General features: G+C 37.5%; 1 long non-coding RNA gene across 1 annotated transcript in view; it reads left to right on the top strand.

Annotated features, from left to right (window-relative positions):
• Positions 1 to 20,320, top strand: part of LOC148214238 (uncharacterized) — a 98,363-nt gene extending 78,043 nt beyond the window's left edge. The window contains exon 4 of the long non-coding RNA XR_015793474.1: positions 8,518 to 20,320. This is a non-coding gene — a long non-coding RNA (uncharacterized LOC148214238). The remainder of the gene's footprint in view (positions 1 to 8,517) is intronic.
• Positions 20,321 to 27,811: the final 7,491 nt, after the last annotated feature.

The raw sequence follows: 27,811 nt of genomic DNA, 5'->3' as shown, positions 1-27,811 counted from the left end.
AAAATTTGGATTTATGACGTTATTAGTTGTATAGATTTTTCCTCCAGCGACAACCTTTTCTACTGTTATAAGATGAGGAGCACACCGGAGTGTTTTTCTTTATTAAACAATGAGTAAGCCACTTTTCTTGAAATACATTCTAGCACATCCTCTGTATTTTTCCTGGAGGGGACAGGTCTGACCAAATATACTTTGGACCTAGCCAGCATGGAGTGTTGTAACAGGCAATATCTAGGGCTGCAAAACTAGTGCAAAATCCAGCTGCCAGAGCGGAATATACATATATATGCTAGAGAAAATCAGTTAAGTGAAGAATATTTTTCAAATACTTTTTGATCTGTTTTGGTTGATAATTTACACTGGAAACCAGTTAATGTGCTTGCTGTTATCTCTAAGCCCGAAATAGCTTGGTTCTAGGTGTTTGAATAGCTGTTTATTTCTATGCAATGTCCAGGTGAGGCTTTCTATTCTCTTGAGTGCAACTAATGGGGACTTGGGGCAGGGCCTTCAGCTGTGGAGCTCCTTCTCCCTTTTTTCTTTCCAGCATGTGATTAAGGTTTTACTTTATCACTGGACTGCTCATAAAAATATATAAAGTTTTATTATCTTTATTTGTATGTTTTAGTTTTTACAGGCATTGTAGGAAGAGTGCCTTGTTAGTCTATGGTGGCAAAAAATCAGAAGGAATCTGGCAAAGGTTCTACCACGTTCCCTCTGAATTTTTACTTTTTGATGTCTTTGGTTTGTACATTTTTAAATAAATATCATTTTATTGTATTGTTTTACTTGTTTTTATTATCCTTAAAGATGGCAAAAAGGCAGTATCATAGCAATATATTACCCCAGCGCATCCAAGTAAACTGAACCAGCTTTACTAGTTGTGATGTGTTTATACAAAGAATGAATCAAATTAAAACAGGACAAGTACTTTTAGTTTGTCCTAAGGTAGAATAGATGAAATCTGACTATCCCGTTAGTGTAGGACTACAACAACCAAGTTCCTGCTAGGATCTGCTAGTGATCAGCCAATCCTGCTTTGTCAGAAATTGGGGCTTGGGAAGATAAATGCCAATAAAGGTGAACACTATCTCCCTAAATCAGTGTTGTTGGTTTCTAAGCAGAAGCCCTCTATGAGCTGCTGGGCATAATCTCAGGGCTGGTGATGCAATTCCCAAAGTTTCTAGTCTTGGTTGAATTCAATTTCCATGCCATCCTTTGTGCTTATAGAACCTGAGGAAGTAGATAGGTTCTTTGTAGTCTGAACCCTACCACCTATGCCTTGATTCCTCAGGTTCTTTTGGATAGCCAGGAAGAATATGAATGGCTGGATTTGGGAGGCAGTCAAGGTTTTGTTTTGTTTTGGGTTTTTTGAGGTAGATTGTTATACCACCTGTCCTGAAAGAGGCAGTGGTGTGCCCTCTCTTTAAGAAGCCTTCTCAATCTGTATTTCACACTTTTTGGCCAATTCTTGAGGGTGGTTGAAAATCACCCACAATGGGTCCTGTACCTAGGTCCTTGGCAGTCAGGATTCAGTCCTGGTCATTGGACAGAAGCAGCATTGTTCATTCTGGTAGATAAAACTTTAATTAGGACCTTGATGGGGGGCTGCACCCTTCTTGGTCCCATTAAAACCCTCAGTGGTGTTTAATATGTAGGGGTTAAGGCCAGTAACCAAGATTATTCTCCTCTTCTACATGTATAATTTATATGAGAAGAGCTAAAGAAGTGTGCTATCTACAGTGTGCTATCTGTTCCCAGGCCTGGGGTTAATGTGGTTCTTTTTGTGTGTGGGTTTTGTAAGCTACCCAGAGTCTTCTGGAGTAGGCAGCCACATCAGCCATATCAAATCAAATCAAATAAATTAAATTAAATTAAATTAATTAAATTACAGAGGTGTGATTGTTCCTCCTATTGATTCATTCTAGTGAAGCTGTCACTATGTAATGTCTTGTCAGTTCAAAAGTACTTATTCACATAGTAAAATTCATAGTTATCAATTACTTTGGACTGTCTCTGACTGCAAAAAAATGAGCTCTTAAAACAGGCAACCAGGTGCCTTTGTGTTACTCTTCCTCATTTTCTCTCTGATTTAGGCATACTTGCTTTGAATAGAGCTTAAGTCTGCTTTCTATTTTACTAATGGCTGTAAACACAAAACCCTGAAGTGGCTCCCACTGAAACTCTATGCAGGCCTGCTTAGGAACAAAAGGAAGCACCTATTTTAGTGCACATACTGTGTTGTAGTGCTTGAAAGCTACTCTCAATAATACTTTGATTATGTTAACAAATAGGAACAGTGATTTGGATAGAAAGTTAAAAGTGAAAAGAGTCCCTGTTTGAATTCACAGAAGGGCAAATGATGGAGTTTACTGTCTGATTATTAAAAACTGACCAACATCTCAGCAAGGGAGTTATAGTATACCTTAGTCCAGTGTTGTGCAAACTTGGCCACTTTAAGATGAGTGGACTTCAACTCCTAGAATTCCCCAGCCAGCATGGCTGGCTGGGGAATTCTGGGAGTTGAAGTCCACTCATCTTAAAGTGGCCAAGTTTGGACAACACTGCCTTAGTCAACTGAGCAACCCACTGGAGAAGGATGTGTGGACTTAGGGAGAAGGATGTGTGGGCTCAGGGCTTGCCATTAGGCCCCATGCAATCACTTATCATGCATAATGAAGATTGCTTAAGCATGAATGGCTATTTGTTAAAACATTCCAACAGCTTTTTGGGTACACAGCATGGGTTCTTAAATATCAGGAATTGATTATTTCTCCCAGCCTGCAGGAGTACAAAACCAGGACTTCAGCTGAACATATACAGGCCAGCCCATGGAATATAATCAGACACCTGAAACTCCAAATTCTTCAGGGGAAGTAGCTTACACATTCAGCCATGTTATCTTCAAGAAGTAATATGACATTCTTGTTCAGATGGAACTTCAGAAAGTGATTTTAATTGTCTATTCTATGCAGCTATTCAGGATAATCAGACATGCTCACATTACGAATTGGTGAGTGCTTTCAAAATCTTGCCATGTAAGCATCTTTGTTTTATGCTTTGCTATTAGAGATGGACAGAAATGTTGGCTTTCCCTCTAGGACAGTCTTGGTGGACCTTAGTTCTCATGCTAGACTTCTTGGTATACTGCAGAATGGCAGCGAATTCTCTGTTTTGTTGCCCAAGCTATACCAAGCTTTCCATACGTATGCCAAATTTCCTTGAACTAGCAACAAAAAAGCCAAGTTTTGCTGCCAAATGTCAGGGGTACAATGTATGACCAGAATAACAGAATTGCAAAACTGATATAAATTGTGGGTTGGCCTAGCCCTTGTGATAAGCTACAGTTAAAGTAAACCCTGATTCAGCCCAATGTCTGCTAGCAATAGCTAATAAAACCTTACTAGGAAAAGTAAGATGTTTTGATTTGTGTAGCATTAATGCCATAACAAATCAGGTTATAAGTACAAAATCAGTTGAAGAAAATAGGTAAGATAAAACAAGGCAGAACAAGGTACAAAGCATATATTTACTCAAGTACACATATGCAAGCATGAACAAATTTCTTCCTAGAAATGCTGCAGACCAGGCAGATCTGGCAGCGGCCCCAAGAACTTTGTCTTTTGTAGATGAAAAAAAGAAAGATAAATTTAAAATTATCTGATCAGTGGATTTTATTCTGCAACATAGATGGCAGGAATTTTTCTGAATTCATATTGCAGAAATAAAACAGACAAATAATGGAGCAGATCCTCAGTCACATTTGTTCCATGCAGACAAAGGCATAGATTATAGGGGATATTTCAGAACTTGCCTTCAACCTGCCTTTAGCTGCATTTGCAACTGAGTTAGTGCCTTTCTTATAGGAAAATTCTGAATTGGTAGGTATGTTTCATAACAATTGGTGCTTTTAATTAAAGGAAAGCATTGACTTACCTTATTCTTTTGCTAGGGTACCAAAATCTAATTGGATTGCATAAGCACATGTCTTAATGATTTTCTCTGTAGCAGAGGGGAGAGATGAGAAGGATCTCATAAGACAGCCCATGAGCTTGTAGGTGCTGAGGGGCAGATCTAGCTCACATAGTAAATTTCAGGTCAGCCTGAACAAAAAGCATTTCTTGACTATCCTGGAAGGAGCAAATGAACAGGTGAACATTTTCATATGTGTTATTCCTTTTACAGAAGTTATCCCTGTCTCTATTCAAGGAAAGGGGGTGGGAACACAACTAGGTACACCTAGAACCACTTTCAGGATTTTATTCTGATGGGATTCCAGGGCTATGGCTCCTGGAGAGGGTTGAAGGACCGAAACCCTAGTTTCATAAAGTAATTATGTTTGAAGCTCTTCTTTAAGGAAACTACATTCTGCCTGCACTTGAAAGCCACCTTTTCCCCACCAACAGTTCTGAATACCAGTGCTTATATTACCTGTTTTCAATCATGGATTAACTATGGGATATCCAGGCCCCATTATAAGAAAACAGGATACCAAGTTATCAGTAGACAGCAATCTGTTTTATTACAGCAGAATCTGGGTGCCATTTATGCTGGGAGTTCTGTCGCTCAAAAACTATGATTTGTTATAATTAATTGCAAGATCATTCTTCAATCAGTAATCCCAAGGGAGGATATGGGTCTTTATAGCCCAACCATGCTTGTAAAGTAAAGATGATTGCATCAGCATACAGCAACAATGATAGATTTAAAAAAAAAAAATCCAGAATCTGTAGGGGAAAAAACTCATTGCCATTGCCATTTGCAAACATGACATTTATTAAAAAGTTAAATAAGAGTCACTAGCAACAGTTAGGAAAACCCTGTTTTCCCTCTGCCGTTTCATCTCTCTGTGTCTTTGAAAATTCCAAGATCTAACAAAATATTGCTTGGAAAACCAACTGAGTAACAATGATTACACTTGGTACAGGTATTTTTTTTTCCCCAGAACATTAGGTCATTCATTTATTGACTAATTGCCCATATCACTATTTATTTGAAATATTATATACTATCATTCCATTGTAGTATTCAGGATGGCTTAAAAACAAAACATTGCAAAATAAATCAAACAAAACTAAAAAAGTAATACAGTATAAAACCCAGAGCTTCCAGATTTGGAATGCATCAGTCTGAACAACCATTACAGGGAAGCAAAGACTTTGAGTTTTCTATATCTCTTAGTTGCCGTCTAGCATGTGTTCCGATTTTTGCAGCCTAGAACTAGTAGACCAAGTACAGCAGGTAAAACCAATTTAAAACACATGGTTTTGTGAATTTGTAGTGATTGTTCAGACAAAATACAGCATGCCAGGTCTTTCCTATGAACCATTCTGTTTTTTCTTTTATTTGTAACATATTCAGGATAGAAAAGTATTCATTTCCCTCTGAGATTGGCCTTTTCAGAACATAATTATGCAAGCAGCATTCAGCTAGCGGAGACAAAGAGAGCTTCAGCTCCCCTTTCTCTCTGGTTTCTGCCTTCAAAGGAATGTAGCTAATTGCTTTATGGTCTAATTGCTCTACTAGTCCAAGTTTAACCATTTCCCTGCCTGGAATAGTTATTTGCCTGCCCTTCTCTTACCACAGCCAACAGCCCCACGTTTTCTTTCATATAAGTTCAAAAAGTTGGAATTCTGTGGAAGCTGGGAGGACTTCTCTACATGCAAAAAAATGCATACAGAAACCAAATGTTCCAAAGCTTAGGGTGCATACTTTTGAAACGTGTTTCAGAGTCATTCTCCCCTACAATGAATTTTCTAGGAATCTGCAACCCAAGGCTGCCTACATCCATCTTTGCTTGCCTACTTTTTCCTCCTTCTCCTTCCCTTTGACTCCAACCACTACCTGCCAGCTTCTTAGCCCATTTTAGTTTTCTCTGCCTCCCCACCCCCCATTCTGAGTGTGTGTGAAAATCCCTGTTTTTTTGTTTTTTGTTTTTTTCCTCCTCTCAGTTATTTCCCAGACTCAATTTATTAGTTACAAGGACAGTCTGTATGTCTAGGAAATCATGTGCCAGGATGGTGTATGGTGTCTACCTTCCCCATTCTGTCACACAAGGGTTGGCCATATTTTCTAAATATACCTGCTCATCATTTGAGTGTATTTTGCTAGTAGCTTCATAAATACTGTTCACAGGAAACAATGTAACATCAAAACCTGTGGAGAATTATTTTAATCTCCTGGTCCCCTTGTAGGCAGATATAAATTACATCTCTTACTCTTTTCACTCAATACCCAGGACCAACAAAAAACCCTTTTTGTTCAAACTTGACAGAGATGGACTCTTTTATCCTAAAAATCTCTAGAGTTTAAATTCCCAGAAGTGGCTGAGATACTTCAGGGTATGCTGAAGAATAATAAGTGATCAAACATTCTGCTGACCAAGAGAAAGAGATCCAGCTCATTTTTACTGCCTTGTAAGCAATCTTTAAATAAGGTTATGTCAGAATGATGCCTTTCATACTCACAACAAAGAACACAACAGTTAAAGTTCTTTTCCTCATGCTCTTAGCTTGCTTAAAAGCTAACCCTGTTTGGCATCTAATAGACTTCATGTAGGTGAAGAATAAGTAAGATCTGCAGAATATTTCTAGAATTCCTTTTGTACAATACACAGTAGAGCTAGGCTCTCTCTTCTGCCCTTGTGTATGGGGCACCATACATTCTGCTATGTATATTGGTTACTAGTGGAATTAACCCTTTCTAATATTTTGCAGTATGCCCTGGTCTGGAGTCATTTGACCAGGGTTAGAGGTAAACTGCCAAAATAATTGATTATTATAATTGATTATTATAATCCGTGAGAAGTTCGAGACTTATCAAGACATATTGCAGCCTGAACAGAGGACACGTGTCCTTTCCCAGAATCATACCATCTCACTGTTCCCAGAAGAAGAGATTTCAATTACTAATGGTCTGCAGGCTTTTCATGGTACTTCATATTGAAGGGTCAGTGCTATAGTAACCAAAAGCATTTGTATTTGGTCTGATGCAACCCTTTTCGTGGTACAAGTGAGTGTTGCATTATATTCTCAAAGAATGCTCAAGATATCCCCAGAGATTTAACTGCTTTTTATTTAACAACATGTAACCTAATTATTTAACCCTGTAACCTAATCCTCCCTCCACAGATTTTATAAATGTTCAGTACTGAATTCAGATTTAAATATGGAACAAAACTCCTCTAAATAAAAATATGCTTATTTCATTTGTTTGTATTTTACAAATTGAAAAATATTATTGGTGCAGAACTGAAGTTTCTTTTGCAGTAAAATTCAGATTTTGAGGTTGGTATCCAATAACTTTAACTGAAAGTAATTCATTCACAGAAAACAAGACACTAATGTTAAAGATGTGTTTTTATCTAGTGTTTCAAGCTGAAGACAACTGTTTGGTAGTTGGGTATTTGACATATAATATAGGGTCACTACAATTCCCATTTATCTCCTTTTATGGTGCTTTTTTGTAGAATGTCTTTGTGCCATGTTACTTTCATAGCACAGGTAGCCACGTACAGCATGTCTTTGCCTTGTCTGCAGGATCTTCTCTTCCAATGAACAATATGTGAAACTAAGCAGGGCGATATTATCAGTAGAATTGAGGTCATAGAATTGCATTTTATCATTTCATCCCAGAGAAGAGAATAATTTATTTGATATGCCCAGCTACCTTTTCACAAATACCCCTCCCCTACTGCAAATAGTCATCTTAAATTATATTCATAATTTCCTCTGTGTGTGTGTGTGTGTGTGTGTGTGTACATATACATACATATACATTTCTAAGAGGGCTATTGGAAATATTTTTATATTTTATTCCATTTGTGTCAGTTATTTCTGAGTGTAAAGCCACATTCAGAATAGTCCCTTTGTGATCAGAACAGAGAGCACGCATCTTACATAATCATTATTCATAATTTTTCTACTTACCCTGCTACAAACATTTAGCTACTTCAATACAGGTTTCTCCAGTCTGGTGCCCTCCAGCTGTGTTGGACTTCAGGACTCATAACATTTTAGTCCAACACATCTAGAAGATACAGATTGGGGGATGCTTTCAAATGCTGCTCAATGTCACCAGCAACACACTCCACAGATCCAGCCAGAAGAGATTTGGTGAAGGTGGAGGCTACATGATGCCATCAGTTGTAGTGCACAAGCATCTAGTGTACATTCTCAGAGATGGTGATAACTCTCCTAAGACTAAGCAGAAGGAGAAGACAAACAGAAGACAGGTCTTGATGAAATGGAGGCTTTGACTAGTTTCTCTGTTCTTCTTGAACAATATTAGGAACCATACTAGGAAAAAAGATGGGCAGTTTTTTTTCTTTATTAAAGGGATTTATTTAATCTATAATCTACTTCTGCAGCAGTCTCAAAGCAACTAACAAATATCTCAGTAGTCTGCAGTAGTTTCAATACCAACTAACAATACAACAGGAAATAGTCATCACAGCAGTAAATTGAATAACAGATCAAAGAAAATGTAAGGTGGTAACCCTTTTTGTTTTTTTAAATCTAGGAAGAATAGACAAAGATGGAGGGTCTCCCTGTATCATGTAAATCAACAGGATGTTAAAAAAATAAGAAATCAGGGGATGAGATGCTATGACAAAGAGGAACTTGTTACAAGGAGCAGCTCTGTTCAACTACTTAAGAGAAATTGTTAGAAACAACAAGGTCTCACGTGAATACATATCACTGTCTGCCAGCTAAGTTACCTGTGATGAAGGGAAAACTCCAGCTTCCTTATGAATAAGCCACATCAGCACCAAATGCGTGTTTGCAGACCCAGTGCCTAGTGAGCATAAAGCTGCTCTTCTGTTTTTGGAGGCTGAAGAAGGATGAGAGAGATGGCAGACAACAGAGGTTGGCAAGAAGAGAACTAAAGACGAGGAAGCTGCTGGACTACCTTTATTGGGCCTGCACAAACAAATCCCCTCACTCTTCTGTGCTGCCTGGCCTTGAAACAATGTACTACCCAGGCAGGGATGAGAGCTGGTTTCTCAAGCTGGAAAGTCAGAAGGGAAGAAAAGGAGCCAGGCACCACACCAGGAAGAAGCTGTTTAGAACCCATAGCAGAGGCTGAAAGGCTTATGGACACTGTTGGTGAGGCAGCAGGAGAATGAGCCTTAAACTGCTGGTGCTTTGGTTAGGCATTTTATTCTGAACAATACTTTGAGTCCTCAGATTGGATTGCTTAGGCTCCAAAGAGTCTGTTTTTGTTTCCAAAACCATGTCCCTGAGTGCTCAAGGGACTGGGGAGAATCAATTTCACCAGGTTCTCTATAGCTTTACAGTGTCCAAAAAAAGTGTTTGCTTTTTGTTACACACTAGTCATCCCCCAACTCTCTGTCTATCCCACACTTACCACCACATGCCTTCCCATCCTATCTTGGACAAAAACCAGGCACTTATTGGCAAAAGAGTGAGGTCTTGAATATAATGACTTTCATTCTAATAACTGCTCTGGGTCTGTATAACCCAAAGTTGCCAGTGGCAAAGTCATGGCATCCATGTCATTTTTTGTCAGTGGAGCTTCATTTCAGTAGAAATGTATGCAAGTAGTAATATTTTTCCCCCCACTGGAAAGTGCTTTGAGTACACATCTAGGTTGGGAGAGTTAGCTTCACCAGGCTATAACCACTACTGGTGCATCTGTTTTTACTTGCATTGAGTAAGTTTGAAGGGAACATGGGACACTGAGAATGAAAGAATGGACATTTGTAGGCTCTTGAAATGCCCATAATGGTTTGAATATCTGGAGTGGTACATTAAACATCAATTTTTTTGGACTCATTCACTTGATGTTGGAATGTGCACAAAATACTGATTACCAATTGGAGGAAAGACTAGAAAGCTCATATATCTTTAAATAGAAAACTGAATCCACTAAAATATTTCTGTTTTTTCAGAATACAGAATGGGTATATATTACATAATATAACATACTAATGTAAAAAGACCATTGTCATTAGAGGGGAAGAGATAAGTGACTTCATGATAATGTGACTGCATTTTCCCCATTCCCCATTTTCTCATAACTTTCTGCAACAGTTATCTATCGCATACACACTCGAAACAATTTGGCTTTATTTCTTTTCTTGTGGTCTGCACATTGAAATATATGTTCTTTCTTTTCTTTGTCTAACTAATGCTCTAAGCAGGATAGATTGGAGAAAAAGAAGGCTTGGTGAATATCAGAACAACAATGCTCGTTCCAACTTCTATTATTGTGTTACTTTGTGAAATTAGCCAGAGACTCTATTGTGCTAAGTCAATGTTAGGTTTTGTAACATATTGAAGTATTCCATAGAATGTATTGCTGTACATTCTACATATATTTAACAAGTTTTCCTGTGAAGAATCATATTAGGAGGAAGATGCATACATAGGTTGCATATTTAAGTCTGGACTTAGTGTTGATTGCAAAGTATTTAAAAGATGTCACAAACTGCACCATGGAATACACACACATATAATTTCAGACAGCTTTTCTTTCAAAATATATATGTGGATAAAGCTTTGGATGCATGGATGCATGGATGCATGGATAGAGAGAGAGAGAGAGAGAGAGATGATAGATCATAGATAATTGCCCAGTTAAAATTCTTAAATGCTTCTTTGGGGAATTAGCTCAAGGCTGCTGATTCCTGAGTGCCTTTCAGTTTCTCTTGATCGTGAAATAATTGTCCAGTGCTATGTTTTCTAAACTGCATTGACAGAAACAAAACAATGGGGTCTGAGGGTTGGTTCCAGCAGACAGCAGTCTGGCAGAATTGCAGGTTTGACCTCATTTTATCCTCTGAGTATTTAGAGATTGCTTTCATGCCCAGCAAACATATGAGAAGAATATAGATTCTTTCCTGAGTATACTGAACTCAAAAGCAATAAGTGACCACTAAAGTTGAATTCTACAGCTGCATGCATAGATAAATTATTATTTCTCCCTCCCTCCCTCCCTCTTGTACCGAAACGGTGGCAAGTTTACATCAACACAAAGAATGAACAGCTATTCAACTAAAATGACCAATAAAGTCAAAATAGGAAGGCTATTTCCAAATTATGCCCTTTTAAAGAAATCATTATATAGCTCTGCACTTCTTTTATTTCTTCCCTGTCTGCAACTAACAGCATAGGCAGCAGAACATAAGGGATTTGACAGAGATTTGATTGGAAATGATCTGTTTTTCTTTGCAAACATTTGCCCATTTGCTTGCAAAAATATCATCCATGCCACCTAGATTCCATACTGATTCAGTACTGGAAGAAAGAGGGTTGAAGGGAAAGGCAAAATATATTTGAATTATCTATTCTTGCATTATTTAATATTATACAGGGGTGCAAAAGCAACTTTTACCCAAGTGCCTCATTGAGTTAGGGCAAGAATATCAGTTGCTGCCTATCAACAGTGCATGGCCACTGCCCAAAGTCACTTCACAGATGGTACAAGATAAATGATCACAAAGCATGCAGACAATATGGTCAGTTGAACTTTATACTCTGTCCATGGTCCTGAAAAAGAGGAGTCTTTATTAACAGAAGCTGCTGAAGATCAACATGCTCTAGGTCAGGGTTCCCCAAAGTGGTCGATATCAACCCCCAAGGATCGATCCAAGGGGTCACTGTTGTTGTTGTTCATAGTACTGTTAGTTAAAATGGTATTTATTAAATTATTTTCATATAAGAAATATTTGGGGGTTGATGAACAATCTGAAACTTCATGAAGGGGTTGATGAGCAGAAGAGTTTGGGGACCCCTGCTCTAAATGATGTCCAGACTTGTTCAGTTTAAACAAGTAAATTGGGAGAAAGTGGTTCTTGTGAAGTTCCAAGTGTTAAGTCAAATATAACAAAGAATTTGTCTAATTAGATGGTGTGTGTGTGTGTATATGTGGTTGTGGTGTGGGACTATTTTTAAATGTCAACAAAACAACAAAACAGAACAGAAAGGACAATGGAACTATTTCACAGGCGCAGAACTCAATTTAGTTTGGCCAAGTGCTGTCATTAGGTTAACAGAGCTGTAACAATTATTCTGCATGGAGAAACCTTATGGCTGTTCCTCATTAAAGCATATAGATTTAATTCACAAATGAAAGACCCACAGCGCAGTTCCTTTCAATATCTGTATGAAACAATGGTAGTATCCAACTTGGATGCACTGTTCATTTGCTCAGCTATTGTATTTTGTGATGTCTCTTCAACCGATTAACTGATTTTCAAGTGCCATTTTATTCAGGTATCACTTACAGATTTGATTTTTCCCCCCAAATAGCTGTCTCCAGTTTCTACAAACACTTATTATATTTCAACTATACCTGAAATGCGAGATATGTCAGATTCCTATTTCATTTCATCCTATCCAGGATGAACTTCTCTCCCCACTCTCAGATGGAGAATTTAAAAAATCATATAGTCCTCTGAAAGCACACAGTTCATTCTTATGGCTGAACATAAGTATGTTTGAATAAATTGCCTGGATGGATTCTGCCTTGAGCAAAGCCATTCTAAGTTCTTCAGATGAAAAGAGGGCTTTCCCTGTAATGGTTATTTAGATAATGTTTATATAAATAAATAAAGAATAAATACACACCCAAACATATATTAAGACAGTATAAAGGAGGATATTTCTAGCAATACAGAGTACAAACTTTAGTTGATCACCAACGTAATGTTTTATCCTTTGTTAAAATCACCACTTCTTTCCAACAGAAACATTTACAACTCATAAATAAAATTCTACGATCCATTCGTTATTGTATGAAATGAGAAACAATCTGATATCAATAAATGTATCTGGAAGACAATTAGTATGCAGGTGGAGAAAAACCTGTCTCATGACCGAACTGTAGTTATTTATCCTCTCAGTGTCACACAGCAGAGCTTCTCAGAGTGCTTAAGGGATTTGGGGGGATCTGGCCTAGCTATAGGAACCCTAGTAACTAACAAGTTGGCTAGACCCTTTGAGAGCAAAACTGATCAAATTTGACTTAGACTGCATTGTTTGGCAGTTCAATCTGTAGAAATATCCAAGTACCATCTGGCCAGTTTTTCTTCAAATTAATTTTTAAGGATTGATGAAGTGGACAAGATGAATTAAGGTAGGCCAACATAGGTTTGCTTGCCTCCTGCCCCTTGTGGCTTATCACATCTAGGGTTCAGGAGGTTATAAATTCATTCCTACTAGAAGGAATGGTCCCAGCCTCATTAAAGAAGGCTATTGTGAGATCAATTCTGTAAAAAAATATAAATGGACCCAGATGATAGGCCAAGAGCCAATATCCTTTTCCCAGGCAAGATGTTCAATTATATGGTAATTGATCAAATCCAGACACTTTTGGATGAAATGGATTTTCTAGATCTATTTGGATGTAGGTTTGGTTTTGGCACTGAAACTGTCATGGCTGCCTTGTTGGATGTTCTTTGCTGGGAGAGAGGAATCCAGCCTGTGATTCTCCTGAAGCTCTCCCTTTATGGCTTGGGATCACAGTATTTGAAGAAATACCGCTTCTTATAGCCTAAATCTTCAGAAGATCTGCTGGGTGCCCTCCCAAACTGAAGCTAACAGACTATAGGCATTTTTAATAGCTGCTCCACAAATTTGAATGCCCATTCCAGAGAGGTACATCTGGCAATATCTTTTTGACATCAGGCAGAGATTATTCTCCTGTGTCTTTAAACAATATGTCTATTTATATGCTACTGAAAAACATCACAAAACCCTTCCCTACAGGAAAGTCGTCCTGTAAGAGTATTAATGTGCCATGAAAAATCAGATGAAATCAGATGAAAAGTTTTAGTTGATTAACAATAATTGATAAAAATCTGTCTAGATTTCAGAAGTTCAGGAAATGAATAATTGCTCTTCAGATAATTGTTTTTGATGTATTAAGACCATAATTTCATGAGCAACAATTCACCATCATATAGTCTTTATTTAGAACTTAGCTATTTTAGGGGGAAAGAGTGCTCATCCACAAAACAATTTAATTTAAACCTTATCATTTAATCACAAATAGAGATAATCTCAAAGATGTAACCTCAAGAACGTTTGAATATAATATTGCATCCTTCCATTAGTCATAAATACACTCAACTTCTTTTTTCATAACTGTATGTGTGAATGCTGCAACCTAACACAATCACATCAATCGCTAATAATGACTGGAATAACATTTTTCCCTCATCAAAAACATTTAAACTAATAACTCAGCTTAATCTCAAAATTCAACATTCAGATTGACCTGACTGAAATTTAACAATTCAGTTTGAAACCCTGTTTCAAGTGACCAAGTCTCTCCTGTGTAAGGAGGGCTCGTGCAAGGCCAGTGTGAAGAATATTCCCAGCATCTGTAAAACAAAATCATTTGACTTCCTTTGGAGTTGGATGCTGGCTAGGCAGGCCCTTTAGAGGTGACTAAGATACATCTAAGCTTTGTTATCTGGAAGGAGTTTGAGCCGGTTGATCCTAAGGAAGTGGACAGGATCCTCACAGCTATGAGCTCAGCCGCCTGTGTTCCTGATTGGTTAAGGCCTCCTGGGAGGTGGCATGTGATTGGGTCCAAGCAGTGGTTAACACCTCTTTGCAGGAGGGGGTGGTATTGCTTGCTTTGAAGGAGGTGGTGGTGTGACCCCTTCTCAAGAGGTCATCCTTGGACCCACCAGTGTCAGATAACTTTCAACCAGTCTCTGACCTTCCTTTTCTGGACTCCCCATCCAGGAATGTATATGTTTGCAACATTTCCTCAGAGACTGTTTAAATGTTTCCTTTAATGAACTACTGTTTGTTAGAGATCTGCCTGTGATGGACTGGAAAGGAGGAAGGGGGGGTGAAAACGGTGCTCTCGTCTCCAGAGCAACGCTCTGGAGATAAGCGGAGGAAGCTGGCGCATCCCTAAACATTCCAGAAGATAGTGAATAGCTGTGCCTAGGAACTAGTGGTAAGTCTGAGAAGATTGATGTCAGGCCTAGCCCAAAGAACTCCTGGAGACCATGCAGGTTCAATCAGCAAGTTTTATTAGCCAGCACCTGTTTACAGAAATCTTCTCAGACTGACCACTAGTTCCCGGGCACAGCTATTCACTATCTTCTGGAATGTTTAGGGATGCGCCAGCTTCCTCCGCTTATCTCCAGAGCGTTGCTCTGGAGACGAGAGCACCGTTTTCACCCCCCTTCCTCCATTCCAGTCCATCACACTGCCTCCTCAGAACTGATCAACTCAAAAGAGTATAATAGTAATGAATAACTGCTCATTAAAATGATCTAAAGAGGAATGGGAAGAGAAAAATGGCATTGGAATGCCAGGTCTAGTTCTGTAACAAAAGAGATTATTGACAGAACTGGAAAGAAAGCTGGATGTTAGAGTTTGCTTTAGAATTCATTGAACTGGGAGAAACCTTTTGACATAAACCATATAAATGATTGATTCTAGAATCAAATCCATTTTGATTTAAGATGATTTTTAAAAAGCACTGAAATTGTTAGTTAAAAAATTATCCTTAATTTCCATGCCATCTAGAAGAAAACATTTCTACAGTGACTGCTGTAGGATACAGTCTAGAAAGAAAGTGACTTTCTTTTGTATCACCGCTTAAGATTTAACCTCCATATATTTCAGTCAAATCTCCTTTTCTGGTTGTTAGGAAACACTAATGCTTTAATGAGTACTCTATTAATGTTTAATAAATAATATGTTTTTAAATTCTCAAATCTGTTAACTCACTTATGTAACTTAAGCAGCAAAAAACTTATAAATGTTTAACAATAATTTGATCTGCTTTACATTGCACAACCTCTAATTCTGGCAATCAGAATCTGGCAAAAGGTATTTTGAACTGTAGAGTGCAATTTTGTGCATATTTAACCAAATGTAAAATCAACAATTAATTATTACAGCTTATTGGACTACTATGATTTTTCTACTTAAAATTCTAAAGAGGTTTCACGTAAACCAAATCAGTGTCTTCAAAGATCATTTGTATGCATATTTAGCATGCAAAAATATGGACATTGGCTTAAATAATTATCTGGCCTGTTTATGCACTCGGAACCTTGTCTCTTCCTTTAAAATGTCTGTTGGTATCAACATGTTACTTTCTCTAACTCTAATGAAAGAACATCAAGAATGCAGAACATCATTGCACCTGAAGGCAAGCTGTACAAGAAGTTGACTATAAGAATGTAGAAGTGATAAACATATATCTTATTGAGCATTAGTACCATATTGATCCAAGATTTAATCTTTACCCAAAAATGGTTAATTAAGGGTTGGTTTGTTGTTGTTGCTTTTAATTGTGCCTTTGAGTTAGTTTTGACTCCTGGCAACTGCCTGGACTAGTCCCTGCAGTTTTCTTGGAAGGTTTTTCAGAAGTGGTTTGTCATTGCCTTTTCCTAGGGCTGAGAGTGACTGGCCCAAGGTCACCCAGCTGGCTTTGTACCTAAGGTGGGACTAGACTTCATGGTCTCCCAGTTTCTAGGCTGGTGCCTGAACCACTACACCAAACTGCCTCTACACCACAACCTGCATGCTATTTATTTATGTCATCCTAAACCCATACTGATGGACATTTTCCAGAGCACATTTAATGCTCTCCCTTCTCCATTTATGGAAGGCAAATATAAGGGAATCTCTGTAGTGCTTAGGCAGTGCCCTTGTGCCACTAGAGAGCCTGAAACCCTAGACTTGCTTTTCTAAGATGTAAATTCTATGCAGAACTGAGCTCTCAATTAATTTGCCCTCTAATGGAAAGACTGCCTGGCTGCCTCGATTAGCATTATCTAGAAGTTTTCTTAAGTGACAGGTGTCCTGAAATCACCTTTTTAATTGCTAAGTTTTGTGCTTTAACCACAAGACTACATCATAGTCAGATTTGTTAGAAGTACACCATATATTAAACTATTATATAATGTTATTGTAACATTATCTTTTTGATTGTACTTGGGTTATTTTAACTTATTATGTACTGGTCTTCAGCCATAATAAAGACTCTACCACTACTACTTTGTGATACATATGGTAGGTAGAAATTGGACAATTAATTTAGGCATTTTTGGTTGTTTTTTCTTAAGAGTTAAGCAGATGGAAGAACTATATGAAGCCCATTGTAAAATAATCTGAGAATACTATAAATGATAACTTTTGCTTTCCAGCTATTATAGGTAGTAAACTGGTATCTTCCCTTTCTAGAGCAATATGGGGAAAAGTTTTATCTTTAATTTTGATGGTGTTGCAGTTATCTCTACCCTAAATGTAGTCATAAATATACTTTTGAGATATTCCAGTTCAGAGATTTTGTTGATAGTTATTGTCCAAATACATCCAATTATTTTAACTTTGGTATCTTTTTTATTTGCATTCATATGTGGTATTCTCTATTTACATGAACCTCTAGTATTAGAAGGTGAGTTAGATCAGCATTCTCATTATTTCCAAATCAGAAAGCTATAGGAATTTATGGAATATCTACAGAAATATGGCATACAACTGAAGAAGACTCAGTAAAGGTTCTAACCAAAGTATGCCAGCAAATCTGGAGAATGAAACAATGGCCAACAGATTGAAGAGGTCAGTCTTCAAACCAATAATAAAGAATGGAGAGTTAAAAGATTGTGCAAACCATTACACAATATCTTACATGTCACATGCTATCAAAATAATGCTTTGGATCATCCAACACAGATTAGAGCCCCAGATGTAAAGGAAAGTGCCAGATGTTAAGATGATTTTGGAAAATGCCAAAGAATGAGATATTTTGCTGATGCACACCAGATAATTGAGAAAGCCAAAGAATACCAAAAATAAGTCAACATGTGTTTCATTGCTTATAGAAAGGCCTTTGATTGTGTCAAGCATATAAAAATGTGGAATATTCTTAGGAAAATGGGAATCCCAGAATATCTTGTTGTCCTCATGCGAAACCTGTACACAGGAGAAAAAGCTACTGTCTGGCTGGTGAAAGATGGTGAAACAGACTGGCTTCAGCTTGGCAAAGGAGTGAGAGAAGACTGCATACTCTCTCCTTATTCATTCACCCTATACAATGAATATATATTGAGAGAAGCTGGAGTGGAAGAAGATGAGCATTGTTTTAAAATTAGAGGAAGAAACACCAATCACCTGCAGTACACTGATGACATTACTCTGATAACTGAAAATGCAAATGTTCTGCAAGCTCTATTAATGAAAGTCAGTGAGCACAGTGAAAAAATGGGACTAAGTTTAAATAAAAGATGACAAACTAATGACAGCAGGTACAGCAACCAGGCTTAGATACGACAATGAAGACATTGAAATGGGGGATAGCTTCTGCTTTTCAGGATCAACTTTCCTAAAATGCTTTTTAATGATGTTTTTAAACTGACTGTAAGTTGTTTTATGTACACTACCTGGAGTTGGTGGAATTGGGAGGGACATAAATTATGTAAACAAACAAATGGACAATTTACTTATCTACCATCTGAGATTGACTTTAGTAAGATGACATGAAATATTTTACATTGGCCAATGTAGTTGGAAACTACACCTCAGTAAGTGGAGCCAAAAATTTCTGAAATTTATAAATTTGATACTTATAAATAAATCTGAATAAATTTAAGTGTGTTTATTGCATTTTTGGTCATTCCTAGCATTTAAAATCAAACAAATGGGAATTGGCTTCTGCACATGAAGGCACTATGACAGCTCAGTACAGATGGCTTTTCTTGTAGTAGAGGCATGAACAACTTGTGATTACAGGAATGCATACAGCCCCCCCAATCTTTTTTTAAGCTCTTGTGGCCCCCCCTTGCTTAAAACTTTATAGTGGTTTCTTGTCACAAAATGTATAACGTAAGACCTAAATTAGGCTTAAGAGCATTCCCCTACAAAAAACAGGAAAAAATGCAACCTCTGTCCTCTATTTTGTGTCAGTATCAACCTACAGTTTTTACTCACCCCCGCTCTTGCTCACTCCTTGTACAGTACATTCCAGTGTATTCTCCTAACCGAAGAGAGAATTTATGCTGACATGGCAATCCAACAGCAGCACCATACCAAGGTAAAAGATCCATCTGGAAAGATCAATTTTTAGTTGCAATCTTAGACTTTGCAACTCTGTATTCTGATAGTTCTGATCTATCATAATATGCCTTGCTTGTGGTACAAATTACAGGATTGGTTCTTTCCCGTCTTTCAGTTTGATGTACCTGGAGTTGGACAAAATTATATGTGCTAAGAGATGTTTGCTGAGCCCAGAACTAAATTGCCTTAAAGTTTAGTATTTCACCTTATGTTACAATGGAATTATTTGTAGAGGAGTCATTTTGTTTTGTCAGTCACTAAATTTTTTTTAAGAATGTCTTTAAATTTGATAACATCCTCAATTTAGAAACTGAAATAAAAATTAAACATCCCTAGGAATATAAAATAAATATAAATAATAGAATTGCAGAAGCCCTGATATAAGATAAAGAGCACCAATAAAACATAAAAGCACCAGTAACAATAAATCATTGTACAGCAAATGAATTGGTGGGCAAATAACATTATTTGGCTTGACAGGTGAATATAACATGGTTGGTTTTAAGGTGAAGTTATCAGGAAAGGAAGGGTGTGTCCCCACATAAAAGGCCCTATTTCAAGTAGCTGCCACCCACCTAATCTCCAAAGATAAGGCTACCCAGAGAACGGCCATTAGAAAAGGTTTTGATATCTGGGCAACTTCATAAAGGAGTAGGAAATTTTTTGCAAGTGGTAAACTTGAGATAAACGTGTTTAGACTTGGGTGCTTAAAACTGGTGATTTTGCCTCAGCCTGATGAAATAATTTTAGTATTTTTTCTACTGATAAAATAGAAGGCATCAGGAGTATGTTTTATGCTACAGCTTTACTGAAACTTCTAGAACAACTGTTTTAAGTTGTGATTTTGTGTTATTGCACCAAATAACTGCTGTTGTATTTTAGCATTTTGTTCTGCACACACAAAATAAAGCTACTACTTCACTTACTACTGACTTCAGTAAGTCTGAAGAATTACAACATATACGGGCAGACCAAGATTATTGAGTGTCAACATCATAGTCATCTTAATTAATTAATAACTCAATATTTATGTATTTATTTATTTATTCATTTATTTAATGTTTTGTATGTCTGCCCAACTCACAAAAGTGTGATTCTGTGCAGAGTACAACAATAAGAACAAAATTATAATGTCCCCAATAACAAAAGCAACCAAAAAGCATCATCAACAACCCAACACACAGTTGGGGCACACCAACATATACTTCACCTCCAGGATGCGCTCATTTAATATCCTTGCCCAATGCCTGGGGAATAGCCAGGTCTTCAAATCCTTCCTAAAAGCTAACAGGATCAGAGCTGGTTGGATCTCAAGAGTGCAGCTGGAGGTGGGGAGGTGGTTTCACAAGCCAGGTGCTACAACAGAAAAGGCTAGGTCCCATCACATGGCATTGTTTCAAGGAAGGAATCTGGAGAATGCCCATTCTACTGGAGCATGTCAGACAAGCAGAAACAAGTAGTCCCAGTCCTGCACTATGAACGGTTTTATAGGTGAAAACAGAACTTTGAACTGTACCCAGAAGCCTTCTGAAAGCCTGTGCAGCTCACAAAGTAGAGGTGTTACATAGAGACCACTCATTGCCTCCACCCATCTACTGGAACTGACCCCAGAGGAAGGAGAACCATCATGACACCAAATCACATCAGTAAACAATGCTTGAACTTGGTCAAGCAGAGGTAAGTCCTAGGAGATAAAACTGCAAGCTAATAAATGTTTATGTGGTTCTCAGTGATCAGTTATTTCTGTGGGCTGATCTGCATAACCAGTGTGAATACAGATCACTAACCATTGGGGGGAGGGTCTGTCTATATCTATCTATCTATCTATCTATCTATCTATCTATCTATCTATCTATCTATCATCTATCTATCATTAATGATGGAGGGTGAAATTAGCAAGAGGTCTGCTAGTTTCCCCTTTAAGCCTAGGTAACTAGACAAATGGTAAAATCCTTCTTTCCTTCCAACTAACTAATCAACCAATCTCCACTGGTAGAAACACTAGAATACAAGGTGTTTAGTATGAGGGGAAGTCAATGGAGGGGGGTTCATATAATAGGTATATCCATCAAAACCAAGAAGATGTGACTGGAAACAAGATGACAGGACTTTTGAAGTTTTTGGTCCAAATATAGTGAATACTAAAATGTAGAGACCATTACATATCTTTTCAGTTGTTTCCCATGCCATTTTGGGTAGAATATCTTTTGAAACTGGATTTGTACTTGTGAAATAGATAGATTATGCAGACAGACAAAGATATATAGATGTACAAGACAAATCAAGTATGACACAAAGGGGATCATGGTAGGCCAATAGTTGCTTCTACATCCGTAGAGAATAATTTCTAAATCCTTCCAGAACCATTTCTCTTTAACAGGTTTTATGCTGAGAAATTGAAAGAAGTGGACATGCTTAGCATGGAAAAGACTGAGCTGGGATATGATAATACTCTTCAAAAACTTGAGAAGCATAAAAGAAGGTAGCACTTGGATCAAATGGGCTTATCTTACAACTCAGTAGAGTTTGGCTGAACATTAGGAGAAGCTTCTTTTGATGGTAAATGTAGCTTGACATTGAAACCAATTATTTAGAGGGATTGTATATTCCCCCTTGCTACCCCTAGGGATAGGGATAGAGTCTTCAAGTAGAGGTTGGGAATTTTTACTGGAGGTACTCTATTTTTGGATTTCATTTATCCAGCAAAAGAAAGTTCTGGGTAGTTACTATACCCTCCCAACATTATGATTTTATGATCAATTTTAGTGTAGCAAGAATCCCCATAAGAACTGGATTTCTATCCAAGGCATGGTGTTACTTTTCTGAAATGGAAAAAGCAAAGAATGATCACTGTAATATATTTCCTCATATGTTCAACTATCTTCATCACTAGAACAACAGTGAAACATCATTACAGGCCATGTGAAAAGAAACAAACAGATTTTTGCCACACTTTGAATCAGTAATTTCTAACAAAAGACTGTCTTTATTCACCAATCTCTTATTACTATTTCCCACCATTAAAATAATCTGTTTTCCAATTGTTGGGGCAATATCAAACATTTACTTTAGACATCTATGGTATAATGATCCAGGTGAAAAAAGCTATTTGCATAAACATTATTAGTTTCTATTTGTTAACTGGGTAAAAGTATTTTTTTAATGTAAAAGTACAATTGATTATGGAGCAAATTTGGCTACTGGGTCTCCTATTCTTTAATGAGACTGTTCATGGCCATTCATAAGATAGTGGATATCTTGTAAACTGGTGTATATCATTTATCGTGCTATAATATTGCTATGAAATCTGGCATAAAAAGAAGCCATGCCCTCATAACAAGGACAGTAATATTTTTTTCCTGGTGTCTGCCATACAACTAAATAACTGATGACATATATTTATTATTTCATAGGGAAAATAGTGACTTCCTCCTTCTTCCAATGTGATTTCATGGAATCTGAGTGATTTTGCACTTGACACAAACTAATTTAATTACTCTACAAGGAGCTTTGCTTAAATGGAGGGGGGAGGGCAGTAAGAAAGTAAGGGGCAAATTATCAGAAGCCACCAGCTTCGTTCCTTCTTTCCTACCACTTTAGCCAAATCAGTCCCACTCCCCAGTAGCCTGGGGAAATGCTGAAGGTACATAACAGTTATGGGAGATAACTATTTTCTGAACCCTGTAATTTGAGAACTACAACAATTTAAATTATGCCCTCAAAGCTATCACGTATTGTCCTATGACACTGAGCATATGCTCTATCAGCAGCATTTTTTGTTCCTTTCCATCTCCTCAACCTCTTTGATTTAACATTTAGTTTTAGGTAGAATTGTCAAAATCTGCTCATTATTCTGTGACATTCATTTGGTCCCCAGCAGAGTTTAGTTTAGCTGAAAGATCAGCAACTTTTGGCTTATTATTGGGTTGTCTTTTACTTCCCTCTCAGTATTTTTCCTTTTGTATTTGTTTTTTTGGCTCTAACCAGGTGGGCAGGGCCTGATTTATTCAAATCATCTTGGGGATCATTTCTGGATGAAGAATAGAGTTTGGAGAAATAAGCAATCAAAAGTATTATACTGTACAATTTGAATTTTTTACCTGAAAAGTATTGATCCTCTCATTGTTTCTCCTTCTCCTTCTGCCAGATGAAAACTAGAACTGAGTCAGGACTTTTCAGTGTAAAAACAGCTAAAAGAACATATATCTGTGGAGTTTCTGGGACCAAGGTCTCTAAAAAATCATTAAGGCTTGAAAGGGTTTATCATTGGTTAACTTGTAGCTTCTGTGCCATTGTTTACCTGCCCAGTTGTGAGAATGAACTTCCATTCTTGGCGTGGAACACAATTTCTACTCTGTAATGGCTCATTATTGGTGCTTCTTTGCCCTTTCACTGTGATTGGCCACAACTGTTCCTCCAGCCCCATCAGCTCCAGCTGCATGTCAATGTCAATTTTCTTTCCCAGCAATTAATCATGTCTGACATTGCCAGTGCAACCTCAAAGACAAGAAGCTCTCTTGCTGTGTTCTCCTAGGAGGCACCTTCACACAGTGTGAGAAAAGCAAGGCAAGTAATGAGAAGAAGATTCATCTGGCTTCAATTTTTAATAACTACTCTGCAATGCAGCACCACAACTCCCTGCTGTGAAAAAAGGAACCCTGCTCTCACCTTGGCAAGCCAAGGATGGTTTTTTTTTTTTTTCTACAGGCTGGCAGCAGGCTGCCCTTAGCTTCAGGCAGCCTAATCCAATGGGTTTCTATTGATTTACTCAATGGGATTCACTCCCCAAAAGAATGTTGCTGTTTCCAAGTCATTCCTTGGCACAACAATCAGTCATACCCTTTGGTATGAAGTCAGTGATTCTCTCTACCCTCTTCATGCAGAATAGGATACCCTAAAGTGACAACAACTCCATATTATTTTTAGCTTTCTGAAATAAGTAACACCAGAGAACTGATCATTCCCAGATTGTACATCCAAGTCCTCCAGAGCGTAAAGCCCTTCAGTGAGCCCAAGAAAACCAAAGAAAGGACAATAGTTCAAGGGAAAGAGCAAGGTGGTAAAAAAGCATTTTCTCCCCAAATGATACAAAGTTTCCATGGGTCACATAGGAAAGAACAGCTGTGTACTTGCATTGTATTTCATTCGCTAAAATGCTTATTTATATTATAACAACTTTAATCATTTTCACTGCAAAAATTATTTATTTTTGCTCAGATCCACAAAAGCTTTCATCTAGATTTCTTTTGATCCAAGCCTGCAGTGATATTCTATATAAAGAAAACATTCTGCACAGACCAAATGTTTGTCTTTGGCTATAAATCATCTTCCTTGACAAACTATGTTGTCCTGGAGTCCAGCAATAAGCTGAGGAAGGATTTCAATAGCTGGACAATTATCTAGCCCATTATTTAAACAGCTGCATCTCTATGAAGGCTTTGCTTCACCAGGAATATGATCCGAAATGATGTTATACTACAATAAAAATAATCTATATATTACTAAAAATCTCATGACTGTTTGATTGTTTGTAACCTTCAATTGGGTGAAATGGTGCAATTTTTCAACCAAGATACCTCAAATGGGCCACCTTACAGAATGCATCCAAAATCCAGGACCCATTACTTTCGTGGGATTGAAATTTGGGAAAGTTATTGCCGCTTCAATGCCACCTCACTGCTCCTGCTTCAGCACCACTGCTGTGCTGCTGTGGTCTGCCTTGGTCACATGATCCTCCCTTCCAATGCTCCCTGACAGCTTCCCACAAGTCAATGGGGAAGCCAGCAGAAAGTCTAAACTCGATTGTGAGAGGGTGCATGGGTGGGGTAGGCTTACAAGGGACGGAAGGAGGGAGGGAAGGAAGGGAGGGAGGGGGAGGGAGGGGGAGGGAGGGAGGAAGATTTCTGATGCTCCTTGCCAGCTTCCCACAAGGAAAGTCAATGGGGAAGCCAGCAGGAAGTCAGAAGTCACTCCTGCTCTCACTGGTTTTTTGCCCGCCCATGGTCATTCTGTTTCTTTGTTTAGATAAGGAAATATCTCTGAAATGATGACCCAACAGGTCACAGGTTGTCTATAGCAATTAAATTTCTGTGAGATACCATGGCAGGCATACTCAAGAAAGATGTCTCATAATGAGCTATGAATGCCTGGGAAAGATTGCAATTCTGAGACACAGGTATCTGGATTTGTATTATTTTCCATATTTCTAATTGCATTCAATGTGTCATGAGTTAAAAATCTTAAAGATTCCACTTCATTTCCAAAAAAATAAATAAAAAATTAAAGGGTTAAATTCAGTGTTTATAGCAGGCAAACAAATGTTTCCCCTTTTTAATCCTGAACACTTTTAATCTTTGCGTAGATATACTCTGTCTTCTTTGTGTGCTTACTTTTCTTTTTTATTTTCAGAGAAGTCTGGGCATCCAATATCATGCTGCAAGGAAAGAAGGCAAGCCATTAAAATTCCAGAGGCATTAGAAGGCAGGTTCTTCTATTCAGGAAAATGTTAATGTTTTCTCTGCCTATCCGCAGAGATTTGCCCTAAGCAGCTATCCAGCTCTTAAAACCTCTAACTTCCCTTTGAAATGGAGTCATTCTGGTTCACCTTTATATTGCACATCAAGTTGCAAATCTCAGGATGACATTTGTATATAAACCTAACAGCAGTGCGGCCAGTGACTCAATTGACTTAAATGAAGAATCTGTTTTTCACCAGCAGCTGTGTGCCAATTTATTCCTTCCCAAACATGTGTATGAAGTGTCACAAAGCTAATCACTCTTGAAATGTCTCAAAGTGTCTCTCTTCCCCCAATACAGGGGAAAGCTTTATTTTGTATAGTTGTCATTTACAAGAATATGAATTAATTATTATCCGGCAAAAACAACCAATTAAAAATATCAGTGTCTGGCTTGTTTTCTTTTTCTAATTACAATAGTAGGTGATCGATCATATAGTGGAAAAATATTTTTATATGACCTTCCTATGAACAATAATTAAAAAGGAACTTTTCAGTCCAGTTTCCTTTATTTACAGATTGTAAGAGAAGCCTGCAACTTTGCCAAATCAGTTTTCAGATGCCAGATTGAAGCCATAACCAACCAAACTAGAAGTTAAGAAACATCTCAGAGAAGAGTTTAATTTTTTTTTTTTTAAAAAAAAGCTATTTCAAACCCCTGTGTGATTTACTGAAATAATGTCAATTTCTGACTTTTACTGAAAATTAGAGGATGGTAGAACAATTTGGAAATAATTTTTGCCAGCAAAAAATATTATCATTGTCCTAAAACACTTCACGAAGCATGAAGTTTGAGTGTTGAGTACAGAGTTGTTAGCTTGTTCTCAAAGTTTTTAATGTTCAGAAAATGAAACTAATGCCTTATACTGAACATGAATAAATAATCAGCTAGGAAAAAGTAAAATACAGAAATAACATAATGTTCAATGTTATTGAACAGTAAAATACAGAAATAACAATAATGTTCAAATAGTAACTAATAAAATCTGTCAGTTGGAAGAAGCTTATATGTCATCTAGTCCAAACTTCTGCCCAGTGCAGGAGTCCACTAAACTACACCTGACATTTCACTATCAAGTTCTCATTTGAAAAGCTGGTAGTGCAGATTCTACCACTATTATAGGCAGACAGTTCCACTGCTGAACATCTCTTATGTCAGGTGTTTTCTTGTAACATTCAGCCTCAATATCTTTTCTGATGAAATGCAATTTAACTCTACACGGATGAGGGCTGAAAATCTAAAGGATGATGAAAGACTCTGAAACTTGAGAAGCTCAATGAATTGTCTGTCATTTGACAATATAAGATGTTCTTCATTAAGAACTAATTAGTCCCAAAGCTTTAGCAATCATCCACTTTCTAAAACTAAGTTGAGCAGAGTCATTTCTAAGAGGCTAATCATTGATATTTGGTCACTTATTTTGCTAGGCAACTCTAAAAGCAAAACTTGATGGACCTTGACACAATTACAGTATAGAAATTTCAGTGATATTTGGAAGCAATTCATTCACAACTGCTGTAACTATAAAAATTTTGAAGAGGAAGATTTTCATTATGGATCTCTGTGAAGTCAGGCAGCTCAGTTACAACAGATAAGGTACACAATTTTCACTTTTTCTTGCATGTTTCATAGCTATTGAGAACATCTGATATGGCAGGGCAATTCTAGAATCCAAACTCCTTACAAAAGCCACCATTCATGAATATTCTGACATCCATTTAACTTTTTTCCTGGTATCCTGATCTTTTAGGTTAAATGGTTGAATATACTTTAATGTTGTGCTGGGCATTAAAGTGATTTACTGCCAAAGAAGGCTTGCATTTCTGCTTAATTTTATTTTTAAACTAGTTGATTAAGCTAGTTGAACCTGTTTTTAAACATTAGTTATTGTACGGTTACCATTTGCCTTGCAATCTGCCTTTTTGTATTTTAATTTGGACAGGACAGGTCCAAGTACATATTCTGTATACAGCAGGAGTGGACAGAAATGGACAGTCCACTTGTTTGCTGAAATATTATAAACAGAGCTAAAGAAGTAAACAGTGAAGCTCTGTGACTTTAGGGACAGAAGGCTGAATCTTGCTGTTAAGATCAACGTGGAAAAGTTGAAAGTAATGACTAAATGTTTCAAAATGTTGCAGGCTGTATTTCTGACGATGCTGATTATATTTACTCTATTTACATTGCTCTGCTGATCATCTGCTCATTCATATACACTCATTTTTGCTTGCAAGTTAGGG

Source organism: Python bivittatus, unplaced genomic scaffold (assembly GCF_059951505.1).
Source record: "Python bivittatus isolate LINGU-HERP-01145 unplaced genomic scaffold, Pbiv_v1 ctg000700_np1212, whole genome shotgun sequence".
NCBI classification, from domain to species: domain Eukaryota; kingdom Metazoa; phylum Chordata; class Lepidosauria; order Squamata; family Pythonidae; genus Python; species Python bivittatus.
The sequence above is the reverse complement of the archived record's forward strand: the minus strand, read 5'-3'. Positions and strand labels throughout refer to the sequence as shown.